Consider the following 24,238-nt stretch of genomic DNA (forward strand, 5'->3'; position numbering starts at 1 on the left):
AGGTTCTACCAGTACGATGTCAACAAGACCTTTCCCAAGAATTGGACAAAATGAACAAAGGGATGTAAGGAGTGGGCATCCTTAGAAGAGAGTTAATATGCTCACCTGGCATGTGTGTACACAGTGGAGCTTGAGGTAAGGCTGAAATGGCCAGAGATGAGCTGTTTCTCATAAGGGCTTTTCCATCCTGCTCAGCCTTTTTGTTGGAATTATAGGATTAAAAAAACAAAACACCAGAATCTCTACAAAGACTAGGAATTAAATGACTTGCCCAGGGGCACACAGCTAGGAAGTGTCTGATTTGCACTCAGGTCCTCCAACTTCAGGTCAGATTCTCTATCCACTGTGCTACCTACCTAGCCTCCACTAGAATTATGGAATTATGAAATGGCTAGGTGAACCAGGAAGTGGATGGAGCACTGGCCCTGGAGGCCAGACCTGAATTCAAATCTAACTTCAGACATTTACTAGTTATGTGACCCTGGGCAAGTTACTTTATCTCTGCCTTAGTTTTTTCATCTGTAAAATGGAGATGAAAATAGCAGCTACCTCATAGTAATTTTGTGAGAATAATATGAAATATTTTTTGTAAAGTATCTTGTAAACCTTAAAGCCCTAGTCTGTGTTGGTGAAGGCATGGCAGCATGAAGGGGGCTGCTCTGTTCCCCTGTCCACTAGTTAAGGACATTTTTTGCATGCCTCATCCCTCTGTCCAGCTGCATAGTGTGGGCATTTCCTCACACTGTCTAGGGTAATGTGGGGGGGGGGGGCCTACAGGCAGCTTGAAGTTGCAGTTTGAGCACATGATCTCTAAAATGTTCGCCAGCGCTGCCCTAGATAAATGCCACCTTGGTGTCCATGGTTTCCTTTAAGATTGAGTATATTGGCTTCCTTTTGTATGTCTTTCCTGCCCTTCCCTCTGATTCCCTTTTCCCAGCCCTTAGTGCCTTCAACTTCAAAATTATCTTGTATTTTTTTCCCTCTTTAAACCCTTCCCTTCTGTCTTAGAATCTATACTGGGTACTGGCTCCAAGTCAGAAGAGTGGTAAGGGCTGGGCAATGGGGATTAAGTGAGTTGCTCAGGGTCACACAGGCTAAATTTGAACCCAGGACCTCCCATCTCCATGAGCCACCTACCTGCCCCCTTCAATCTTATCTTGAATTTGCTTCATATGTTTCCTATCATTCACTCACATATATAAATGCTATTTTCCCAATAGGATGTAATAATCTTAAAGACAGGGAGTAGTTGGTTTTCTTTCTTTGTATCTCTAAAATCTAGCACAATGCCTGGCACAGTGAGTTTAACTGTAATTTAGTTATTAATTAAATCAACAATAAAATTAATTATATTAGCAATACATTTAATTGAATTCATTTCAATTGAGCACTTAGTAATCAACCATTTTGAATTCAATCCAGCATTTAATGCCATTTGCTTGCTTGCTTGCTTAGCTGGCATGATCCCTATCCCACCCCCAGAAAAGAGAAGTTTCTAAGGATTGTGCAAGTCTTCAATATGTAGCTACAATAATATTACAGTGAATTATCAAATTGTCCTTTGTATTCAAAAGATGCTGCTGATGGTATTTTTATCAGGGTGCGGGAATAGGGCTGAAAAGTTCAAAGCCTGACCAGCAGCCCTTTCTACACTGTTGTGTATTGTATAGACAACAAGGGCCCAATACACAATACTCAGAAAAAGCCTCTTGTCTATATGGCAGGGATTCTTGTTGGATGGTTCTCTCTGATTCCTCCATCTCAGATTTGCTGTCTCAGCTTTGGGTGCCTCAGTTTCCCAATAAACAGCTTATGGTTTATTACTGAAGCACCTGACCTCCCATGAGTGATCATTCTTAGAAAGCTGTTATTCTGGAATAGGGATATAACCTAGAAATCAAAGCATCTTCCAACTGGAAGGGACAGTTTTGAGATAACTGAGTTGATTTTCTTTGTTTTACAGCAAGGAATGAGGGTTTATTAAGTGTCTACTGTATTCCAGGCAGCTAGGTGATGCAGTAGGCAGGGCACTGAGCCTGAAGCTGGGAAGATCTTTGTTCAGATCTGGCCTCAGAGAGGGACAGCAAGGTTTCTCTGGGGATAGATGGGAGGTCTCAGACACTTCCTAGCTGCTTGACCCTGGGCAAGTCACATAACTCCCATTGTCTAGCCCTTTCCACTCTTCTGCCTTAGAACCAGTATTGCTTCTAAGACAGAAAGTTAGGGTCAAAAAATAAATAAGCAAATAAATAAGACCGAATTCACTAGGAGTGGGTGATAAAGTGCCAGACCTGGAGTTGAGAATTCCTGGGTTCAAATCTGACCTCAAACATTTCCCAATTGTGTGCCCCTGGGCAAGTCACTTAACCTACATTGCCTATCCCTTACCGATTTTTGCCTGGAAACCAATACACAAATATTAATTCTAAGATGGAAAGTAAGGGTTTAGATAAAAAATAATCTGGCCTCAAACACTAACTATATGATCCTGGGCAAGTCACTTCAACCTCTTTGTCTCAGTTTCCGCATCTGGCTGATGAAGGAAATGGGAAACCTCTTCAGTAGCTTTGCCAAGAAAATCCTAAAAGGGATCAGACACGACTGAACAACAGTGTGCCAGGCACTGCAGGTTAAGCAAAAAGCAACGTCTCAGCTCTCACACGAACTCATGGGGAAGGCAACGTGCCAATGATTGATGTTCAAAAAAGAGATATACAACATGAATTGGAGATAACAGGGAGAAGGCTTAAAGAGAATTAACTTGTCCAAACTCAGGTAGCTGAGAACTTGGGGCTTTTAACCTGGATAACACAACACGAGGTTGTACATCTATTCTTCTGAGGACAATACTGTGGGTTTTGCTTGGTTGGTTTCTATCTAGACCTGGATTTCACTGATATAAGGAACTCCCAATGAGGAAACTCCCTTCACTAAAGCAAGTCACTAACTATTCTGAGATACATACATTCTTAGCGACATACCTGGGACACTAAAAGGTCAAAATGATTTAGGGAGGCTCCTATAGCCAGAGGGTTTCCCACAGGAATTCAGGGATTTGTTTGTTTTGCCCTGATGTGAAAATAGGCAGTGAGGTAGCATGAGGAGTGGAGTGCAGAAATAAAAAATTCAAATTCATCCTTAGACACTAAATAGCTGTATGACTTCGGGCAAGTCACTTAACTGTTGGTCTCAGTTTTCTCATCTGTAAAGTAGGAATAATAACAGTAGTCACATAGCCAGGCAGTGTCCAAAGTTAGATTTGAACCAAGGACTGTGATTTTTAAATTTCCTCCATCTTGCTTGGTCTAGCACCCAAAATTGTGCACACCCACACTACATGGGCATGTGCTAGTTAATGACAAAGCAGAAATAAGTAACTGCCCACTTGGGCTGTCCTAAGACAAACTTGAGCCACCATTGGCACGTGTGAGGCGCAGGAAGTGAGGTAGAGAACAGCCTCTGGAGTTCCCTCACTTCCTATGAACAGGGCTAGGCGCCAGTTCATCCTAGGAGCTCCAGCAGGGAGGAGACCTGCAGGCAGCTTTCCTTCAGATCGGTCACGTGAGTGAAAGGACTGATTCCCTCCCTGCCTTGGGCCTCTAAGGCTAAACTCCCTCTGGCTCTGCCAGAAGGTCGAGTTAACCTCTTTCCTTCTCCCCTTCTTTCCTTCTCTCCCTCTCCTCCTTTCTTACTCCTGTTATAATTAAATTACCATAAAACTCCATTCTGACTTGAGTGTTTCATTTAGGAATTTCATAAGTGAATTCCTTGACAACCTTAAATTAATATATGTCAGTCTTTTAAAGTGATTTCAAATATCACAGGACCTCCAGCCTCCAGACATAGTTCTCTATCCACTGAGCCACCCAGCTGCCCCTGGATATGCTCATTTCATGAAAGCAAATTTAAACTGGTTATACATGTTCTGTTTGGGGTTAAAGTGATGGGGGCAACAGAATAAACTCTCATGGTCCATATTTACATATAGTGTTGAGTAATTTGAAAGGTTCAGTTTGGGCTATGTGACATATACATGGGAACTGGAACAATAGAGATCCCTAGAATCATGGCTGAAAAGCATTCATTTAGGGGCAGCTAGGTGGTTCAGTGGATAGAGAGCCAGGTCTGGAGATGCAAGGTTAAAATCTGATCTCAGGTACTTCCTGGCTGTGTGACCTTAGGTAAGTCACTTAAATTCATTGCCTAGCCCTTATTGCTCTTCTTTCTTGAAACCAATGCACAGCATTGGTTCCAAGATGGAAAGAAGGAAGGAAGGAAGGAAGGAAGAAAGGAAGGAAGGAAGGAAGGAAGGAAGGAAGGAAGGAAGGAAGGAAGGAAGGAAGGAAGGAACAGAAAGAATCCATGTATAAATCTGTATATATTAAAAACAAGGAGATAGAATTAGGCAGAATTAATGCCTTGTGGCACAGCATCATTTTCTTTCTAAGGAATTTCATTCGCTAGCAGGTCAAGGTATTGCTATACTAGAGGTAACATTTTTGTTCAGTGTTAAATATTTTTAAAAACCAGAGCATAAAAATATTTAGTATTTATATAGCACCTTAAGTTTTATACACCACATTAAAAGTATTATTTTGGAGGAGTTAGGTAGCACAGTGGATAGAATACTGAGCCTAGAATCTGTAGGACCAGGATTCAAATATGGCCCCAGATACTTCCTAACTATGTGACCTTGGTTATGTCATTTAACCTTAGTTGTCTAACTCTTACCACTCTTCTGCCATATGTAATATTGATACTAAGAAAGTAAATTTTTAAAGAAAAAGAAATAAGGATATTCCTCAAAATAGAGGCAGTATGTTGTAATGAAAGAACAAAGAGTGCTAGTCTTGGGATTTATAAAGAAAGGTTGATTTTTAATGTGACTTCTCATGTTCAATAACTGTGTGACCATGAGCAGGTCACTTCCGTGAATTTCGTCCTCATATAAAAAGGTAGATATGGTCTACATATACAAGGTACCGACTCCTTGATTCTTATGGGGATCAAAAGAGATAATAGATACAAAGTGCTTTGTAAATCTTGAAAGGGATGTAAAAAAATCAACTATTCTATTTTCCCTCAGAAAACCATCAGAGACTTGGCATTATTATTAGTTCTGTAGACATCTTTCAGCTGAAAACCAAAAGCCTAAAAAGAAAGATGGCGACGTCCATTGGTTTGCAGACAAGCCCTTTTCCTGAATGAGGGAGAAAGTAATAACAATCCTCTCCCTATGATGAGATGACTGGCTTTCTGTTCCAAGTTTTAAACAGCTTCTAAACACAAACTCATTCATTTTTATGACCTCCTAGAAAGGTGATATGATCAGGGCCATTATTAGGACCTTTAGAGAAGAGAGGAAGCCAAAGGTGAATGATAGCAACCAGAAAGGCTTTTGACGTTTACCTAGTCTTTGCCTTTCCTTGATCATGGGTAGATTTTAAAACAATGATCAGCTGAAAGGTATGTTATTATTAGAGTCCATAAATTCTGAATTGTATAATTTGGCATGTTTAGGCCTAAGGCTTCAGAGCCCTTTTGTATACATTAACTCATTTATCACATCTTTACAACTTCCTTGTAAATTAGTTTTGTTGAGTCATAGGTCTGCCTCCAATACCTGTTCAGTATCAAACATCCAATGATTCAGAAGACACAGAATACATCCAGATTCAGTGTTTCTCCTGTGTCCCTTTTATTGCCTTTGATGCTTTCTAATCCCATGTTTCTAAAACAAACTCTTGCCATTTTTTCTTCCCTTTCTTCTGCCCTAACCTAATTAATCTACATAAATAAAGTCTTCTGGTCCTGAACCTCCTTGGTTTGATGTTGTCTTTCTTTCATTCTCTTCAAACCATAAATGCTCTGTGAGAAGAAACTGACTGTTCTGTATGATGGAACCCAGCCACGTGTTCTGTGTGCCTTGTGGCCAGTCAATAAATACTTGGTAACTTTTCTAACTTCCCCATTCTATTGGCATGGTACACCACCTATTTTCCTTCTGCTAGTGATTTAGCTTCATTCTGAATTTCTTTCTTCCCCCTCACCTTTTTCTTTTTCCTTTCTTTTCTTCATAAGAAGACATATTTCTTATGATACCAAATTTTAATTGACATTTTATTTAATATGCTTCTTAAATATTTTTCAGCTTGCCTATATGTGTTTATATATATATATATATATGTGTATATATATATATATATAGTGTTTCTATATAGTACTGTGATGGGGTTTTGTGAATTTGAATTGAATTTATCTCTATATTTTCAGATTTTAAATATCTGTAAGAAATATTTGTTTTTTTAAAAAGTATTAATTAAACATATTCCTTTCCTTGCTTTTTTCTGTATTCTTTTAGCAAAACTTAATCTATTCTTTCAACTAATGATACTACCATGTGACCTTAAACAAGTCATAGCTACTCTGGATTTTTTTTTTCTCATTTTTAAAGAATGGTGAAGGTGGGTAGACACGGTGATCTCTGAGAGCCCAAATACCTCTGATATTCTTTCTTTAGTTCTCAAATTCTCTGGTGGATCTATGATACCATCAATGTGCATATTCCCTCCAATATGCAGATTGCAATTCGTTAATAGTTGTGCTGCATTTTTATTCAGTCAGTCATATTTGCCTCTTTGTGACCCCCTGGACCATAGCACATCAATAATGTCCATGGGATTTTCTTGGCAAAGATACTGGAGTGGTTTGTCATTTCCATTCCCAGTGAATCAAGGTAAACAGAGGTTAAGTGACTTGCTCAGGGTCACCCAACTAGTAAATGTCTGAAGCCAGATTTGAACTTGGGTCCTCCTAACTCCATACCCAGCACTCTATTTACTGGGCCACCTACTTGCATACTTGCCAATTTTGTGCTTATTTTTTGTGCCCTATACTGGCATGAGTTCACTAGAAAAGAACCTTCTTTGAATTCCCTTAACATTGAGAGGAGACCAGTGGAGCCTTTCTTTATGCTGTCTATCAAGTGACTTCCTTGTTCTTTCCAAGTTACCAGCCCATCTTCTTTTTCACTTATGTATCTATATGATGACATCTTTTTCTCCACTGCCTAAAAACTGCTTGTTCATAATATATTACAGCCTGATTTACCTCGTCCATGAACCTCTCTTTTGCCTTTTGTGTAATCCTTACTTTTAATTCTTTTGATACCTCTTAGAGAGTCTATTGGCATGAAAAAAGATGACCTTCTTTTCAGGGAGAAGTATGGAATCAATAAAAGAGCTTAATTCTGGATCATATTCATTATTCATTTGTAGTATATATCTCAATTACATATATCAATGGAAGAGTCTATCAGTTGTCCATCTAATTGCATATCAGAGTCTTGTAATAGGCATTTCTCATCCACTTGGCTTTTACTATGTGGATGGTTGGTCCAAATTCTTTAAGTGGATCATTAACCTCATCCAGGAGTCCTACCATGTTCTAGAACTTAATAATAATAGTCATAGTAATTTAAGGTTTACAAAGTACTTGACATATTTTGTCAACAACATAAGCCCTCACAACAACCATGGCAGGTAGACACTATGTTAATACCATTTTACTAATGAGGATGTTAGGACCGAGAGAGTTAAGAGCCTAAGCCAGGCTCACACAGCCAGTAAGTATGCAAAGCAGGATCCAAACTTAGATCTTCATATTGTTATTCTCAAGAATAAACACTAGAATTCAAAATAGTTTTATTTTTATTAATTTATTTTTAAATCCTTACCTTCTGACTTAGGATCAATACCATATACAAAGCAGATGAGCTGAAAGGGCTAGGCAATGGGGGTTGAGTGATTTACCCAGGGTTACTCAGGTAGGAAGTGTTCAAGACAAGATTTGAACCCAGGACCTCCTCTCCAGGCCTAGCTCTCTCTCCACTGAGGCACCTAATTTCTTTTCCCCTTCCATCTTCAATAGATTTAGAAAGAAAATGTTTAGGTCTTCTGGGAGAAAGAGAGAGAGCTGGAAGGAAGAGGTGGTTCCTTCACTAAATCTTTATGAGTTACATTATTAGTTTAGAGAAGAGCATAAGGACATTTGTTTGATTGGCCTCTTTGACAGCAAGTCATCTCCATGAGAAGGGAAGTTTGAATTGTATACCAGCTGGTAAGTCAATCCAAAACAAAATCTGAGGGGACCCAAGACAAGCACTTAGAGGGATCTAAACATTCCTGACAGTCATCCAGCTTTCCTCTCTAAGGTCAGCCTGACCCCTACAGAAAACTTTTTGGGTTAGGCAGTTTCTTTTAATCTCATAGAGCTACGTTTAAACAAATTTAGTTGATGTTAACAATATAAATAATAATCTACACTATCTCTAAGTCTGCTGCTCTAACCATTGGTTGATGTAGCAATAGTAGTATAAAATCAACTATTAAATCTAGTGACCTTTTCTTAGTCTTCAGCCTTTGTGTCTGTCCTCAGTATTATCAAATACTTAGTACTTATTACTACAAATACTTAACTTAGTACTTAGTACTACAAATACTTACCACTTAGTACTTCTTCCTGCTAAGCCCTCTCTTCTCTCTGGGTACTCTTCTCTTTCCTGGTCCTCTTCTTTCCTGTTTGTCCATTCTTCAGTTTCCTTTGCAAGATCATCATCCTAGTCGCATCTCCTTCTATGAGTGTACCCTAGAGATCTGTCCCAGGCCCTTTTTTTTTTTTCTCTTAATACTCTCCCAGTGATCTCATTGCTTCCCGTATGATATTTTATATAAACAACAACTATATATTTAGCCCCAGCTTCTCTCCTGAATTTGTGTCCAATCAGTTGCATATTGGACATCTCTTCCTATATGTACCCAAAGCATCTCAACACATCCAAAACACAACTCATTCTATTTTCCCTCAAGCCCTCCTTTCTGACTTCCTCATCACTGTTGAGGGTACCATCATCCTCCAAATTGTCAACTGTGGAGCCAACCTTAAGAAGTCCCTCTTTTTCACCTTACCCAGGACCACCATATTCTGCCAATTGCCATGCCTTATCAATTCTGCCTCCACAACCCACCTGAATCTGTCCTTTTCCCCTATTCACAAGACCACTGCACTAATTCTGTCCCTCAGCAATTCTCACTTAGACTGTTGTAGCAGTCTCTTTTGGGGGGTGGGGGTTATTTATGTATTATCATGTGAAATATATTTCCATATTGGTCATTGTTTTAAGAGAATACTCAAAATCCCAAATGAACTACATTGAAAAATCGTACACTTAGATCTGCATTCCAACTCCAACAGTTCTTTCTCTGGAGGTTAATAGCATTCTTTGTCTCAAGTTCCGAAGAATTGTCCTGGATCATTGTATTGCTGAGAGTGGCTAAGTCTATCATGGTTGATCATCATACAATATTGCTGTTTCTGTGTACAATGATCTCCTAGTTCTGTTTATTTCATTCTGCATCAGTTCATGTAGGTCTTTTCAGCTTTTTTTTTTAATCATCCTGTAATCTTCTTTAATCCATGTTCCACACAGCCTCCAAACTGATGTTCCTAAATGACCATGCCACTCCTCTGGTCAAGAAACTCCAGTGGCTCCCTCCTTCTTGCCTTCAGGAAAAATTACAATCACTTCTATTTGCCTTTTAAAGTTCTTCACAATCTGCCTATAACCTATCTTTCCAGGTTTATGGGAAATTACTCCTCATAGTGCACTCTATGGCTCAACCAAACTGACTTGCTTACTATTTATTGTACACGATAATCAATCTATCATTTTTCCTTGACACAGCCTATGCCCCCATGCCTCTAGTACACTTCCTCTTCACCTCTTCCTCACATAATCCCTTGCATCTTTTCTTTAAACCCTTACCTTCTGCCTTAGCATCTGTCTAAGTATTTTCTGTCTTAGTGTTAGTTTTAAGGCAGAAGGATGGTAAGGGCTAAGCAATAGGGGTTAATTGACTTGCGTAGGGTCACACAGCTAGGAAATTTCTGAGGCCAAATTTGAACCCAGGACCTCCCAAATGCCTGGCTCTCTATTCACTTAGCCACTTAGCTGCACCTCCTTATCATCTTTTAAAGCTCAGTTCAAGTGCCTAGCCTGATTCCTTCCAGTGGCTAGAACCATTACCACTACCACTACCCTCAAAATTACGTTTTATGTGCTTTGTATACATTTTGTATTTACTTAAATGAGAACAAGGCCCCACCCTCTTGAGAACTGGGATGATTTGTTTTTGTCTTTGCATCCTCAGCATCTAGCACAATGCCTTACACATGGTAAATAAGCCCTAATAAACATTTATTGAATTCAGCCGATTGAATCTGGAAACTGGAGCATATGAAAGATCTAATTATCCACAACTGCTCTTTCTTTCACTTGGTCTTTCTGCTAGACCTCTTCCATGACCTTTGGTGCACATGTCCCTTGGAAGTTGCCTTCTGACCATCACCTGGATGTTCTATTGGCCAATAACACTCATTATCTTTTTCTTTAAACTTTGCTTTTCTTATCAAAACAACTCTGAAGTATCACCTCACACCTAGCAGATTGGCTAACAGGACAGCAAAGGAAAACAATGAATGCTGGAGGGGATGTGGCAAAGTTGGGACATTAATGCATAGCTGGTGGAGTTGTGAATTGATCCAACCATTCTGGAGGGCAATTTGAAACTCTGCCCAAAGGGTGATAAAAGACTGTCTGCCCTTTGATCCAGTCATAACACTACTGGGTTTGTACCCCAACAAGATAATAAGGAAAAAGACATGTACGAGAATATTCATAGCTGCGCTCTTTGTGGTGGCAAAAAATTGGAAAATGAGGGGATGCCCTTCAATTGGGGAATGGCTGAACAAACTGTGGTATATGTTGGTGATGGAGTACTATTGTGCTAAAAGGAATAATAAAGTGGAGGAATTCCATGGGGACTGGAACAACCTCCAGGAAGTGATGCAGAGTGAAAGGAGCAAAATCAGGAGAACATTATACACAGAGACTGATATACTGTGGTACAATCTAATGTAATGGACTTCTCCATTAGTGGCAATGCAGGGATCCAGAACAACTTGGAGGAATCTATGAGAAAAACCACTATCCACAAGCAGAGGACAAACTGTGGGAGTAAAAACACCAAAGAAAAACAACTGCTTCAGTACATGGGTTGAAGACATATTGTTGGGGATATGGACTCTAAATAAACATCCTAGTGTATGTAAACAACAACATGGAAATGGGTTCTGATCAAGGACACATGTAATGCCCAGTGAAATTGCGCTTGGGCTGCGGGAAGAGTGGGTGGAGGGGAAGGAGGGAAATAATGTGATTATTGTAACCAAGGAATAATGTTCTAAATTGACTAAATAAACTTATTCAAATGGGGAAAAAAGAATTAAAAAAATAAACTTTGCTTTTCTTGTTGAGCATATTGCTATAAGAAACCTAGGTCCTTAACTCAGGAATTCTTTTTTTTTATTTTTTTTCTAAATTTTTTAAATTTAAACATTATTTTATTTAGTCATTTCCAAACATTATTCATTGGAGACAAAGATCATTTTCTTTTCCTCCCTCCCCCCCTCCCACCACCTCTCCTATAGCCAACGCGTGATTCCACTGGGTATCACATGTGTTCTTGATTCGAACCCATTTCCATGTTGTTGGTATTTGCATTAGGGTGTTCATTTAGAGGCTCTCCTCAGACATGTCATTTTTATTGTATTGGCTCGTCCTACCCATGAGCAGTTAATGTTTTTCCAATTGCTCAAGTCTAGTTTTAGTTGTGTGGAGAGTGTTTTATAGTTGTGTTCATATAGTTTCTGTGTTTCTCTCGGGAGATAGATTCCTAAGTATTTTATTTTGTCTAAGGTGATTTTGAATGGTATTTCTCTTTCTAGTTATTGCTGCTGAGCTCTGTTGGAAATATATAGAAATGCTGATGACTTATGCGGGTTTATTTTGTATCCTGCAACTTTGCTAAAGTTGTTGATTATTTCGATTAGCTTTTTGGTTGAATCTCTAGGATTCTTTAAGTAGACCATCATGTCATCTGCAAAGAGCGATAACTTGGTCTCCTCCTTGCCTATTTTGATGCCTTCAATTTCTCTTTCTTCTCTAATTGCTACTGCTGGTGTTTTTAGTACAATGTCAAATAATAGAGGTGATAATGGGCATCCTTGTTTCACTCCTGATCTTATTGGGAATGCATCTAGTTTATCCCCATTGCAGATGATATTAGCTGATGGTTTTAGATATATACTGTTTATTATTTTTGGGAACGACCCTTCTATTCCTATGCTTTCTCGTGTTTTTAATAGGAATGCGTGTTGTATTTAATCAAAGGCTTTTTCTGCATCTATTGAAATAATCATGTGATTTTTGTTGCTTTGCTTGTTGATGTTGTCAATTATGTGGATGGTTTTACTAATATTGAACCAGCCCTGCATCCCTGGTATAAATCCTACTTGATCATGGTGGATGAACCTTCTGATCCCTTGCTGAAGTCTTTTTGCTAGTATCCTATTTAAGATTTTTGCATCTATATTCATTAGGGAGATTGGTCTATAATTTTCTTTCTCTGTTTTTGACCTGCCTGGCTTTGGAATCAGTACCATGTTTGTGTCATAAAAGGAATTTGGTAGAACTCCCTCTTTGCTTATTATGTCAAATAGTTTGTATAGTATTGGGATTAGCTGTTCTTTGAATGTTTGATAGAATTCACTTGTGAATCCATCAGGCCCTGGGGATTTTTTCTTATGGAGTTCTTTGATGGCTTGTTGGATTTCATTTTCTGATATGTGATTATTTAAGAATTCTATTTCTTCTTCTGTTAGTCTAGGTAATTTATATTTTTGTAAATATTCATCCATATTGCCTAGATTGGTATATCTATTGCCATATAATTGGGCAAAGTAGTTTTTAATGATTGCCTTAATTTCCTCTTCATTGGAGGTGAGGTCCCCCTTTTCATCTTTGATGCTGTTAATTTGCTTTTCTTCTTTCCTTTTTAAAATTAGATTGACCAGTACTTTGTCAATTTTGTTTGTTTTTTTCAAAGTACCTGCTTCTAGTCTTATTTGTTAGTTTAATAGTTCTATCACCTTCAATTTTATTAAATTCTCCCTTAATTTTTAGGGTCTCTAGTTTGATTTTCTTCTGGGGGGTTTTAATTTGTTTGTTCTCAAGTTTTTTGATTTTCATTTCCAATTCATTGATCTTTGCCCTCCCTAATTTGTTAATATATGCACTCATGGATATGAATTTTCCTCTTAAGTACTGCCTTGGCTGCATCCTATAAGGTTTGAAAGGATGTCTCACCATTGTAATTTTCCTCAATGAAATTAATTGTTTCTATGATTTCTTCTCTAACTAACCACTTTTGGAGTATCATATTATTTAATTTCCAATTAATTTTTGATTTGGTTCTCCATGTACCCTTACTGATCATTATTTTTATTGCCTTATGATCTGAAAAGTTTCCATTAATTATTTCTGCTTTTCTACATTTGTATGCCATGTTTCTATGACCTAGTGTATGGTCAATCTTTGTGAATGTGCCATGTGGTGCTGAGAAGAAGGCGTATTCCTTTTTGTCCCTATTTATTTTTCTCCATATGTCTATTAACTCTAATTTTTCTAAGATTTCATTCACTTCTTTTACCTCTTTCTTATTTATTTTTTGATTTGATTTATCTAAATTTGATAGTGGTTGGTTCAAATCTCCCACTAATATGGTTTTACTGTCTATTTCCTCCTTCAATTCTCCTAGTTTCTCCATTAGAAATTTGGGTGCTATACTATTTGGTGCATACATGTTGATTAGTGATATTTCCTCATTATCTATAGTCCCTTTTAACAAAATATATTTACCTTCCCTATCCCTTTTAATCAGGTCTATTTTTGCTTTGGCTTTGTCAGATAACATGATTGCAACTCCTGCCTTCTTTCTATCAGTTGAGGCCCAGAAGGTCTTACTCCATCCTTTAATTCTGACCTTGTGAGTGTCTACCCACCTCATGTGTGTTTGTTGAAGACACATGGTCTTCAAGATGGTAGGGTTTTGGATTCTAATCCATTCTGCTATTCGTCTATGTTTTATGGGTGAGTTCATCCCATTCACGTTCAAAGTTATGATTGTCACTTGTGGACTCCCTGGCATTTTGATATCTTCCCCTAATTCTGACCTTTCTTCTTTATCTATAACCTTTTAAGCCAGTGATTTACTTTAAATTAGTCCCCCTAGTCCCCTCCCATGATATGTTTCCCTTTCTAGCCCCTCCCTCTTTGTTCTCTTCCCCTCCCCCCTCTCCTTCCCTCCCTTTTTGTGCTCCCTCTCCCCCTACCCTCCTTGGTTTTCCCTTATGCCTTACCCTGTTGGATAAGATAAAATTCAGGATCCCAATGGATCTGGATGCTCTTCCCTCTCACATTTGATTTCACTGAGAGTAAGGTTTAAGTAAAAACTCTCTTCCTTTCCTTCTTATAGGAGATTTCTTCCCCTCCCCTTCCCATGTGTATATTTGTGTGAGAAATATTATTCTATTTAATTTTTTTTCTATTTCTTCAAGTATATCTTAGTACCATGAACGATTCCCCCCTCCCTTTTTCTTTCTATCCCCCACTTTCTCCATATCATCTTGATGCCCCAAATCTTCCCTATGCGTGGTTCTTCTTACTACTCTAATGATGCATACAATTTTTGAGTTACACATTACATTTTCCCCACATATTAATATGTATAATTTGATATAAATGTAGTCCTTATGGAAAAGAGTTTTAATAAAAGAAAAAGAACAGTTTTCTCCATTTCTCTTTCTTTCATATTTACCTTTTCTTTTTTCTATTGGTCTTTGTGTTTGGATGTCAAACTTTCCACAGAGCTCTGGTCTTTTCTTTACAAACACTTGGAAATCTTGTATTTTGTTGAATGCCCATACTTTCCCTTGGAAGTATATAGTCAGTTTTGATTGATAGCTGATTCTTGGTTGAAGACCCAGCTCTCTTGCCTTTCTAAATATCGTGTTCCATGCCTTATGGTCTTTCAGAGTGGAAATTGCTCGGTCCTGTGTGACCCTGATTGGTGTTCCTTTATATCTAAATTGTCTTTTTCTGGCTTCTTCTTGTTGTTGTTAAGTTTGAATTTCAGTCCCCTAGGAGCATTCAGTTTGTGATTGGTAAGGAAGGGTTTTCAGAGGTCTGAACTTTTGCTGCTTCTAAGCCGCCATCTTGACCGGAAGTACTCAGGAATTCTTGATTCTTTTCTTTCTCATTATCCAATATATAATCAGTCAGTTTTCAAATTCAATCAGTTCTACCTCAAGATATCTTTCTCATCTGACCCTTTCTCAACACCTCTTACCTAAATTATTTTAACAGTCCTTTAATTGACTATCTTTCCTTTTGGTTTTATTCTCTTTCCTTAAAAAAAAATAAAAACTTTACCTTCTATCTTTGAATCTATTAAGTATTGGTTTCAAAGCAGAAGAGCAGGAAGGACTAAGCATTTGTGGTTCAGTGACTTCTCCGGGGGGTCACAGCTAGGCCATATTTAAACCCAGGCCCTCCCAACTCCAATCTTGGCTCTTTAACTACTGGGTCACCTAGCTTCCCCTTTATTCTCTTTCTAATCCATTATTCACCTTTCTGTTGAAGTAATCATTCTAAAACAAAGACCTAACTGTGTAAAAGATGTTATGTAACACTGGATTTGAAATCAAAGAATGTGGATTCAAATCTCAGTCCTGCTATTTACCACTTATGTGACCTCTGATCAGATATTTCCTCTCTTTGGGCATTAGTTTCTTCCATAATACAACGAAGGTGCAGGATTTGGTTGTATTCTAATAACTGTAAATCAATAATAGTCCAATCCTATGTCCTTCCCCTACTCAAAATTCTTTAGTGGCTCCTAGAATAGTATAGGATAAAATAGAAATGCCTCAGCCTAAATTTGAACACCCTCCCCAGTATGGCTCCCACCTAGATTGCCAGGTTTATTTCATATTACTTCCCTTTGTGTGCCCCACATCGTAAAGTTGAATTCTCAAAATCAGCATCCCATCTCTCACCTTTTGCCTCCATAGCTAAAGAAGATTCTCTCTTAGAATTTTTAGCTTTATATAAGACAGCTCAAAGTTCCATCTACTTTATGAAGCCTTTCATGTTCATTGCAGACATGAGTGCTCTCTCCTGATATTACCTTTTATTTACTTATCCATGTTCATATTGTCTTCTCCTAGGCAAAATGTCAGCTCCTTGAGGGAATGGATTGCTTTGAAAGACTTTGTTCAGAGTAGGGGTTCTGGGGCTTTTATATCAGATCCAACAAGGTTCTGACATTTGGCTGGAGCTTAATAAATATTGGTTGGATTTAATTGAAGTAGCCTAAGATGCATATAAGGGCATTCATGAAGGTATTAATCCTGGGGACTGGGGTTGGAATCCAAGCCCCATCACACCCTAGCTGTGGGACCACAGGCAAATTATTTAACCTCTCTATGGTGGAGTTAGCCAATCTCAAAGTGTTAATATGAATAAAATACTTTTGCAAGTGTTTCATAATGTCTAAACCTCTAACACTCCTCTGCCTTGAAACCAATACTGAGGATTGATTCTAAAACAAGGTAAAGGGTTAAAAAAGGGGGTGGGTGGGCAGCTGCATAGATACATTTCAGTTGTGTGACCCTGGGCAAGTCACATAACCCTAATTTCTGCCTTGGGATCGATACTTAGTATCACTTGTAAGACAAAAAGTAAGATTTGGGTTTCTTTTTAAGTGTTTTGTAATACTGGCAAGTTGTTTTGCAGGAACTTGGGGCTATTTGGAGAACATTCCAAACCTTTTAAGGTAAAAATAATGCTGGGCAACCAAGCTTTCCCACAAAAATCATCTTTTTATGGATGACCAAGTGGCTGGCCTCTGTGGTCAACTGGTGCCACCAAGTATGGAAGTTGTCATTACAGATTACAGCTGCTTAGTACAGAACCTTTAGCTCTTACGTATATCTTGATCAGCCCAGTTTAGTTCTCATCTGATCTATTGCTCAGGGTCCAGCCTTATTTCTGACTAATTCCTATGTGGCCTGAGTTTGTGCTTTCCTACTCACTTCCCTTTCTGACTATTCTCTTCAATTAGTGACTTAGAAGATCTCTAAGGTCCTCTGTGATCTAGAAAAGTAGGAGTATGTCTAGATTGTAGATGGCCTAGAATGCCAGGGAAGAATCTTGGAAAATCTTTGATCAGAGGATTGACGTGGCCAAATGCATGAATTAAAAACAAAAAGAAAGAAAGATCATTTTGGCAGCAGTATAACATATGGTTTGGAGGAGAGAGGAGAGAGTGGGAAGCCTGATACACTGACTATTTCAGAAGCATAAGTAGGTGGTCATAAGGACCTGTACGAGAGTGGTGGCTGTGGGAGTAAAGAGGAGAGACCATCTCAACAGATGGGAGAGATGTTATATAGATGGAATCAAAAGGATCTGGTAGAGCAACTTATTGGCTCAGTAGATAGAGAGCCATGTGTGGAGTTGGGAGGTCTGACATTCAGATCTAGCCTTCCTAGTTTTGTGACCTTTGCAGATCACTTAACCCCCCATCTCAGCCCCTAGCTCTTATCACTCTCCTTTGCCTTGGGACCAATACATAGTATTGATTCTAAAACAAAAGGCAAAGATTAAAAACAAAAGTATGAAAGGACCTGATACTGACTAGATAGGAGAGGTGATGCAAAGAGAAGAGTACTAATAATCAGCCTGGCATAGTGGATATACCACTGGCCTAAAAGCCAGGAAGACCTGGGTTCAAATCCAAATACAGCTACTTTTTACCTAGATTATCTTGGGCAAGTAGCCTAACTTTAAGCCTCTGTTTCCTCAGCTGTAAAATGAAGAGGTTAGAATAGATGACCTCAGTAGACAACCCTTCCACCTTTAATTCTATAATCCAAATTCTGAGGGGTTTTTCCCTGCAGTCACTGCTATACCTTGTCTATGTGAATATCATAATGATTCTTTTCATCTCTGCCTAAATACTGCCTCCTCTTGCCCTCTGCTATCCCTCATTAGGTAGATGGTTGCTTTAAATAATAGCTTCCCGGGGGCAGCTGGGTGACTCAGTGGATTGAGAGCCAGGCCTAGAGATGGGAGGTCCTAGGTTTAAATCTGGCTTCAGACACTTCCCAGCTGTGTGACCCTGGGCAAGTCACTTGACCCCCATTGCCTAGCATTTACCACTCTTCTGCCTTGGAACCGATACACAGTATTGATTCCAAGACGGAAAGTAAGGGTTTTAAAAAAAAGATAATAGCTTCCCTCATTTATATTTGGGATGATTTGTAAAGTGATTTTTAAAAAAAAACTTTGTGATGTAGCTATTAATAGCCTCATTTTATAGGTTCTGAGAAGTTATGATTTTTCTATAATCTACTGGGGAGGCAGGATTCAAACCCAGATAATTCTAGAGGAAAGAACTATTCCATCTACTATTCAGATAAATTGTTAGCTATAGAATATAGCCTGGGGTAGATTTAAGTGACTTATCTAGGGTCAAAGAGTCACTATGTTAGTCCCAAGCCTGGAACTTGAAAGCACCCACCTTATGACTAGCCTTTATAGAGAGACAGCATTTTAAAACATTGCCTCTATCTGTGTGTCTGTTTCTCTCACTCCTGCCTCTATGTCTGTCTTTCTTACAGACTATTGCAAAACATCTTTAATAGCCTTTCCAGTAGAGACTATGGATACTGTTGCTTTATCATTCGGAGTAGAAGAATCTTTGGGGAGAACAATTTAACTGCTGTCTAGAGAAAGTTAACTTTCATGGCTGAGAGAAAAAACAAAACTAAGAGTAACTCCTCTCTATGAGACTGAATTGCCTGTCAAGGAGAAAGAGTATGAAGAAACATTTTGACAGAACTCTGGCAAAAGATCCCCCAAAGAGAATTCTTGAGACTCTTGAATTGCAAATATTGAAAGAACTGGATGGTTGGGCTATGATTCTAGCCCCAATCTATGTGAAGAAGTCAATCATAGCAGTTGATGGTTATAAGTGACTCCAGCTGTAATCTTTCTTGAAGTTTATATAGTCAAAATATGTATGTTGATCTTTTGCATTGTTTGTTATAGTACTAGTAGATTATATAGCAGATAACCCTGAAGTTTATTTAAGCCTATGAAACTGGGAGTGGAGAGGGAGAGAAATAGAGATAAAGAGACTGAGACAGAGATAGAAAGGTGAGAAGCAAAGAGACAGAGAGTTCAAAGCTTAAAGAAGTTTCTCTCCTTTAAGAAAAAAACTGAGGTGGGGGCTCAGAGTTAATTGATTAATTGGGAGAAATCATGCATTTCTATTAATATTCTATTAACTTCTAAAGAAATATTGGAACACACTGCTTGATTGCCTTAGAACCCAGGTAGAGAATTGATAAGAATATGAGCCATTTAGAAAAGAAGAAAGGGATTAGCATTTATATTTTTGTTGTTGTTCAGTTGTTTTTCAGTCATGACCAACTCTTTGTGACCCCATTTGGGGTTTTCTTGGCAAAGATACTTTTCTTCTCTAAAGCATTTTTATAGCACCTACTCTATGCCAAGCACTATGCTAAGTGCTTTATAAATATCATCTCATTTGGTCCTCACAACGACCCATCAAGTTAAATGATATCTTCATTTTACAGTTGAGGGAACTGAGGGAAACAAAGGTGAAGTGACTTGCTTGGGTTTTACTGTCTTTAGGTCCAGAACTACTCTATCCACTGTACCATCTAGAAGGGTGACTACATTACTGTATCACACAGATCATTAGTGACCTCTAGGGTTGTCACTCAAAACCTGTTGTACTAGATAACTAGAGCCTAAATAGCTATACTATGTTGTATGTCTAGCAAATAAGATTAGTGTTATCAGAAGCCTATTATCTCAAATACTTTCTAGCTGTGTGACCCTGGGCAAGTCACTTAACACTTTTTGCCTCACTTTTCTCATCTGTAAAATGAGCTGGAGAAAGAAATGACAAACCACTCCAGTATCTTTGCCAAGAAAACTCCAAATGAAGTCAGAGTCAGACATAACTGAAATAACTGAACAACAACAACAATATCAGAAGGCATTCTAAGCCTTATAGAAACTTTAGCTTGAACTTGGCCATATGCATAGAGTGCTGGTAATTAATATTTCTTGGTATGTGATATTAAAATATAGTAAATTATTAAAGAATGACCAAGGTAAAAACCCATAAATTTTCTAAACAAAACTTTATAATACATGGGAAGATTTGATAAATGAGGCTTGGGACCAATGACATTGTCTTTTTGAAATTTAAATTTATTTATTTGTTTATTACATGACATGATATTTTCAAAATTAAAGGCAAGAGGAACAAAGATTGAGAACTTTCACTGAAACTATAGACTGCTGGAATAATCATAAAATGAAACAAAATGAGCAGAATGACCTAGTGGTGGTGGTTTTTATGACCTTATGTCTAATAACATAGTATGCAAATTAATTGTATGTCGCCACCTTCAAAGGAAGGAACTGTTTCATTTTTGGTCATTGTTTCCAGTGCACTCAGCCCAGCACTCAGGCTCAGCATAGGCACTTAAGAAATATTTGTTGAACTGATTAGAAATCAAGTCGATAAACATTTATTAATTGCACAGCTACCAATTGCACAATTTTAGGAAAAATTGTGGATGGTCAGCAGCATATAAGATGGACTCCCTATGGTGAACTTATGAGAGAACCCAGATAAAAGTTGTATAAAGCAGGGAAGGCATGGTTGGGTTGTGACCTCTTTCATGAGAAGCAACATCTACATCGATGAGTTGATGGATCTATTTATTGAATGAAAATTACACGCACACATGCAAACACAGAGATCCCTTTAATATACGTCCAATCTAATTTGGAGAGAGAAGACAAACCTATCAAATATAAACATGAAAAGGCTTAAATAATTCAAGATTACAGTAGAAGACATAAAAGGGGGTATCAATTAATGAATTGTCCATGTGATGACTGATCCCTTTACTCTATGCTTTATGTCTCTATACTTTGCTTAGCCAGGAGTTTTTCTGCCCTTTGTTGTCTGAGAGTCTCGAGCTAGATTTTGAAGCAATTTTGAAGCTCCATAAGGGGCAGGGGGGGCTCCTAAAGAGATTCTCTTCTGTCTTAAAATTAATATTGTGCATTTGTTCTGAGGCAGAAGAGCAATAAAGGACGGGCAATGGGGGTTAAGTGACTTGTCCAGGGTCACACAGCTAGGAAGTATCTGAGGTCAGATTTGAACCCAGGACCTCCCATATCTAGGCCTGGCTCTCAATCCACTGAACCACACAGCTGCCCCCTATTTTTTTTTCAATTGTGACATTTCATTAAGTGCTTTTGCTTTGAACTAATTGTGTCTTCCAGCTGTAGGGGTTCACAAATTTTTAGTGAATGTAGATAAAATAACTTGAACCATCTTGGAGGGAATTACCCAGCAAGTTCAGAGGTGCCTCCATATAGCACATTTCAATTTTCACAATTCATAATCTTTATGGCAGATTGTGGCAACTCACATTGGGCACTGTTTTAGACATTGCCCCCAAATCACCCGTTCCCTGAAAGAATTATGTTCCCCTGAGCCACTAATCCATTGCCAGGGAATGATTTAGGTACTGTAGGAGGCAGAGAGGCATAAGCAATGAAGATGTTTCTTGGTCAATATTTCTTTTTCCAGGAGAGAATTTGTTTTCCATTGAAATAAATATTACTTAAACAGTTCTATAAGAGTCCAAGGTATAGAGGAGGTGCCAATGGGCACTGACAGAGAGAATTCCTCACTAAGAGTGTTTTACACTGATGAAATCATAAGTCTAAATGAGGGAAAAAAGAGAGAAAGTATTAACTTGGGATGAAAAACACAGCTCTCATTCATCTAAATGATGATACTGGCTTCTGAAATAACGACTCTCCAAGTGGCAGTATGCAAATAAGTGTTAACCTGAGTCTAAAAATCAAGTGGGCTAGGAAGCCTAGAGAATGCCCCTTAGGGTTGTGGGGCTGGCCACGGGGCTTTGGAATGGTTCTGAAGAGGAAAAGCAGGTTTCCGGCCATGTTGGACTGAATCCAACATTTGTTACTATGAAACCTGTAGATAGCTTGTATGGGCAGCTAGGTGGATAAAGCATTGGATTCTGAGTCAGGAAGACTTGATTTCAAATTGTAACAGTTAAAATTTAGGGAAACTGAGGCAGGTAGAAATTAGTTTCTCTCTGCAAGGAGTATTATATTTTTTAGAGGTTTATTGAAGATTAAAGATTAAAGAAAAGACAGGATAAGAAACACGTGCCTAGGCCAGAGTGGCCTAGACAAGATAATCTCACATCATGGAAGAGATGCCTCTGCCCCAAAACGGAAGTCCAAAAGAGAGCTCAAAAGCCTTTGCAATCAGGTTAAATCCCTTCTCGATCTCGGCCCAGGTGAGATTATAAGGCATTCTGGGGAAGTGGAGCAAAGGCTTATGGGGATTGAAGTCCTGGATTCCAATCCATTTTTACATTCCCCTGTTTGATCGTTGTTGAGGGGCGAAGTTTCCCCAAAAAGGATCATGAGAACATAATCAATTTAAAGATTACAATAATTTGAGGATAAGAGAAAAAAAAAGAACAAAACCAATAACTGCTGGACGAATTGACAGAAAGCCAGTTAGGGGGCAGTCCCCTTTTGGCATGAAAGTATACATACAAATAAATGTTCAATCAACCACACCCAAAGTTCAATTTTTGTGCAACTTGTGGTCTGGAGGCTTCTTCATAGTATCTTCTCCAACAGTTCATTTCTGGATTCAGAGAGGTAGCATCTTCTTTACCTAAAATTCTTCTCAAAAAGAATTTAAACTTTGCAATTTAAATAATGATATTTTTACATTCCCCCGTTAAGAGGGTGATTGACAAATACAGGATCACGTAGGGATGCATGGCTGAGGTATGAGGTATATGAATCAATTGGCAAGAGATATTAAAAGGATATCAGAAAAATCCAAAGAAAAAAAGAAAAAACTCTGGATGAAAATATAGACTATCAAAGTCTTATGTGTAAAAATTCCAAGTAAAGAAAAATAAATCTATAACAGGTCCTTCAATCAGGGCCCAATCAAAATGATCTTAGCAATGATGCATTTACCCAGTCAGTGCCAGGACTACAGAAAGTTGCCACAACATGAGAGGCAGAAAAGAAAGGGACCAGATTATAGAAGCCAAGTAGAAGCCAAGTTTGGGGATACTCATCTGTGAGTATCTTCAGAGTGAGTGTGGACACAAGGAAAGCCTATGTCGTAACAACATGTTAAACACAGTAACCTCGAGTCTTCACACTAGGTTCAAGACCTTTGTATTGGCTTAGAAGTGCATCAATCCATCCTGGATTGGCTTTTCTTTGGCTCTGTGCAATGGCTCTTGTGTGTATATCTTGTCCTGGAATCAGACAGAATCATTAAGCAAAGTCCCATAATTTTTTAAATAATTAGTGGCATCGTTTTTTATAGTCACAAGCTTTTTGGGCATGCTCTGACAAATGTATTTCAAACTTATAGTACTGAAAAGTCAAAAAGTTAAAGAAAATCTTAATGCTGGTGACATGTGCTTCAAATATAAAAAGGAGAGAAAAATAACAAAAAAAACCCAAATAGTATATTGCACATGCAAGAAAAATATAATAATAAAAGAGCTTTAAAAAAATTCAAAAATGTAGCTTATAATCATTGACACACTGTATCAGCTAAGAAAATATAAAATGCAAGGCTTTCTCACCAAAAATGAGATCCATTTCCTCTTAATATCTGGCCATGCTCATTGTAAGTATGAGGCAAATGAATTGAACAGTAGTACAAATATGTAGATATCAATATCCCCAAAATTCTCAATAGCCCAATTAATTACAATAGCAAACAAACACACTTTCATATTTCACTAAGTTGCTGTATGGCATTTTAAAAAACCTATGAATTGATGGACATTTGTCACACTTTTTTACAAATGTAGCAATCTTTCAACCTTAGTATTTAAACATATATTTTTAAACAAAGTAAAACTCATCTTGGGTTAAGAACATAATCAAGAAATCTATATATCATTCTGGTAGAAGTAAAATAGTGAGCTGAAGAGTATAAATAAAGGGGTGCTCCTTTTTGGGGGGAGGCTTTTTAGGGGGAAGCTTCCCAACTTCCATTCACAAGTGGGAAGGTTGGGGTTTATAAAATATATTTCACTTCAGCTATGGGCCTTACCTCGTGGTAGGGGCAGGCAAAAA

The 24,238-nt window shown here is 38.2% G+C and overlaps 1 protein-coding gene across 1 annotated transcript in view; it reads left to right on the forward strand.

Annotated features, from left to right (window-relative positions):
- PAPSS1 (3'-phosphoadenosine 5'-phosphosulfate synthase 1) overlaps window positions 1–24,238 on the forward strand; it is a 281,936-nt gene that overhangs the window by 3,403 nt on the left and 254,295 nt on the right. The window lies entirely within an intron of this gene.

The sequence above is a fragment of the Monodelphis domestica genome, chromosome 6, assembly GCF_027887165.1.
Source record: "Monodelphis domestica isolate mMonDom1 chromosome 6, mMonDom1.pri, whole genome shotgun sequence".
NCBI classification, from domain to species: domain Eukaryota; kingdom Metazoa; phylum Chordata; class Mammalia; order Didelphimorphia; family Didelphidae; genus Monodelphis; species Monodelphis domestica.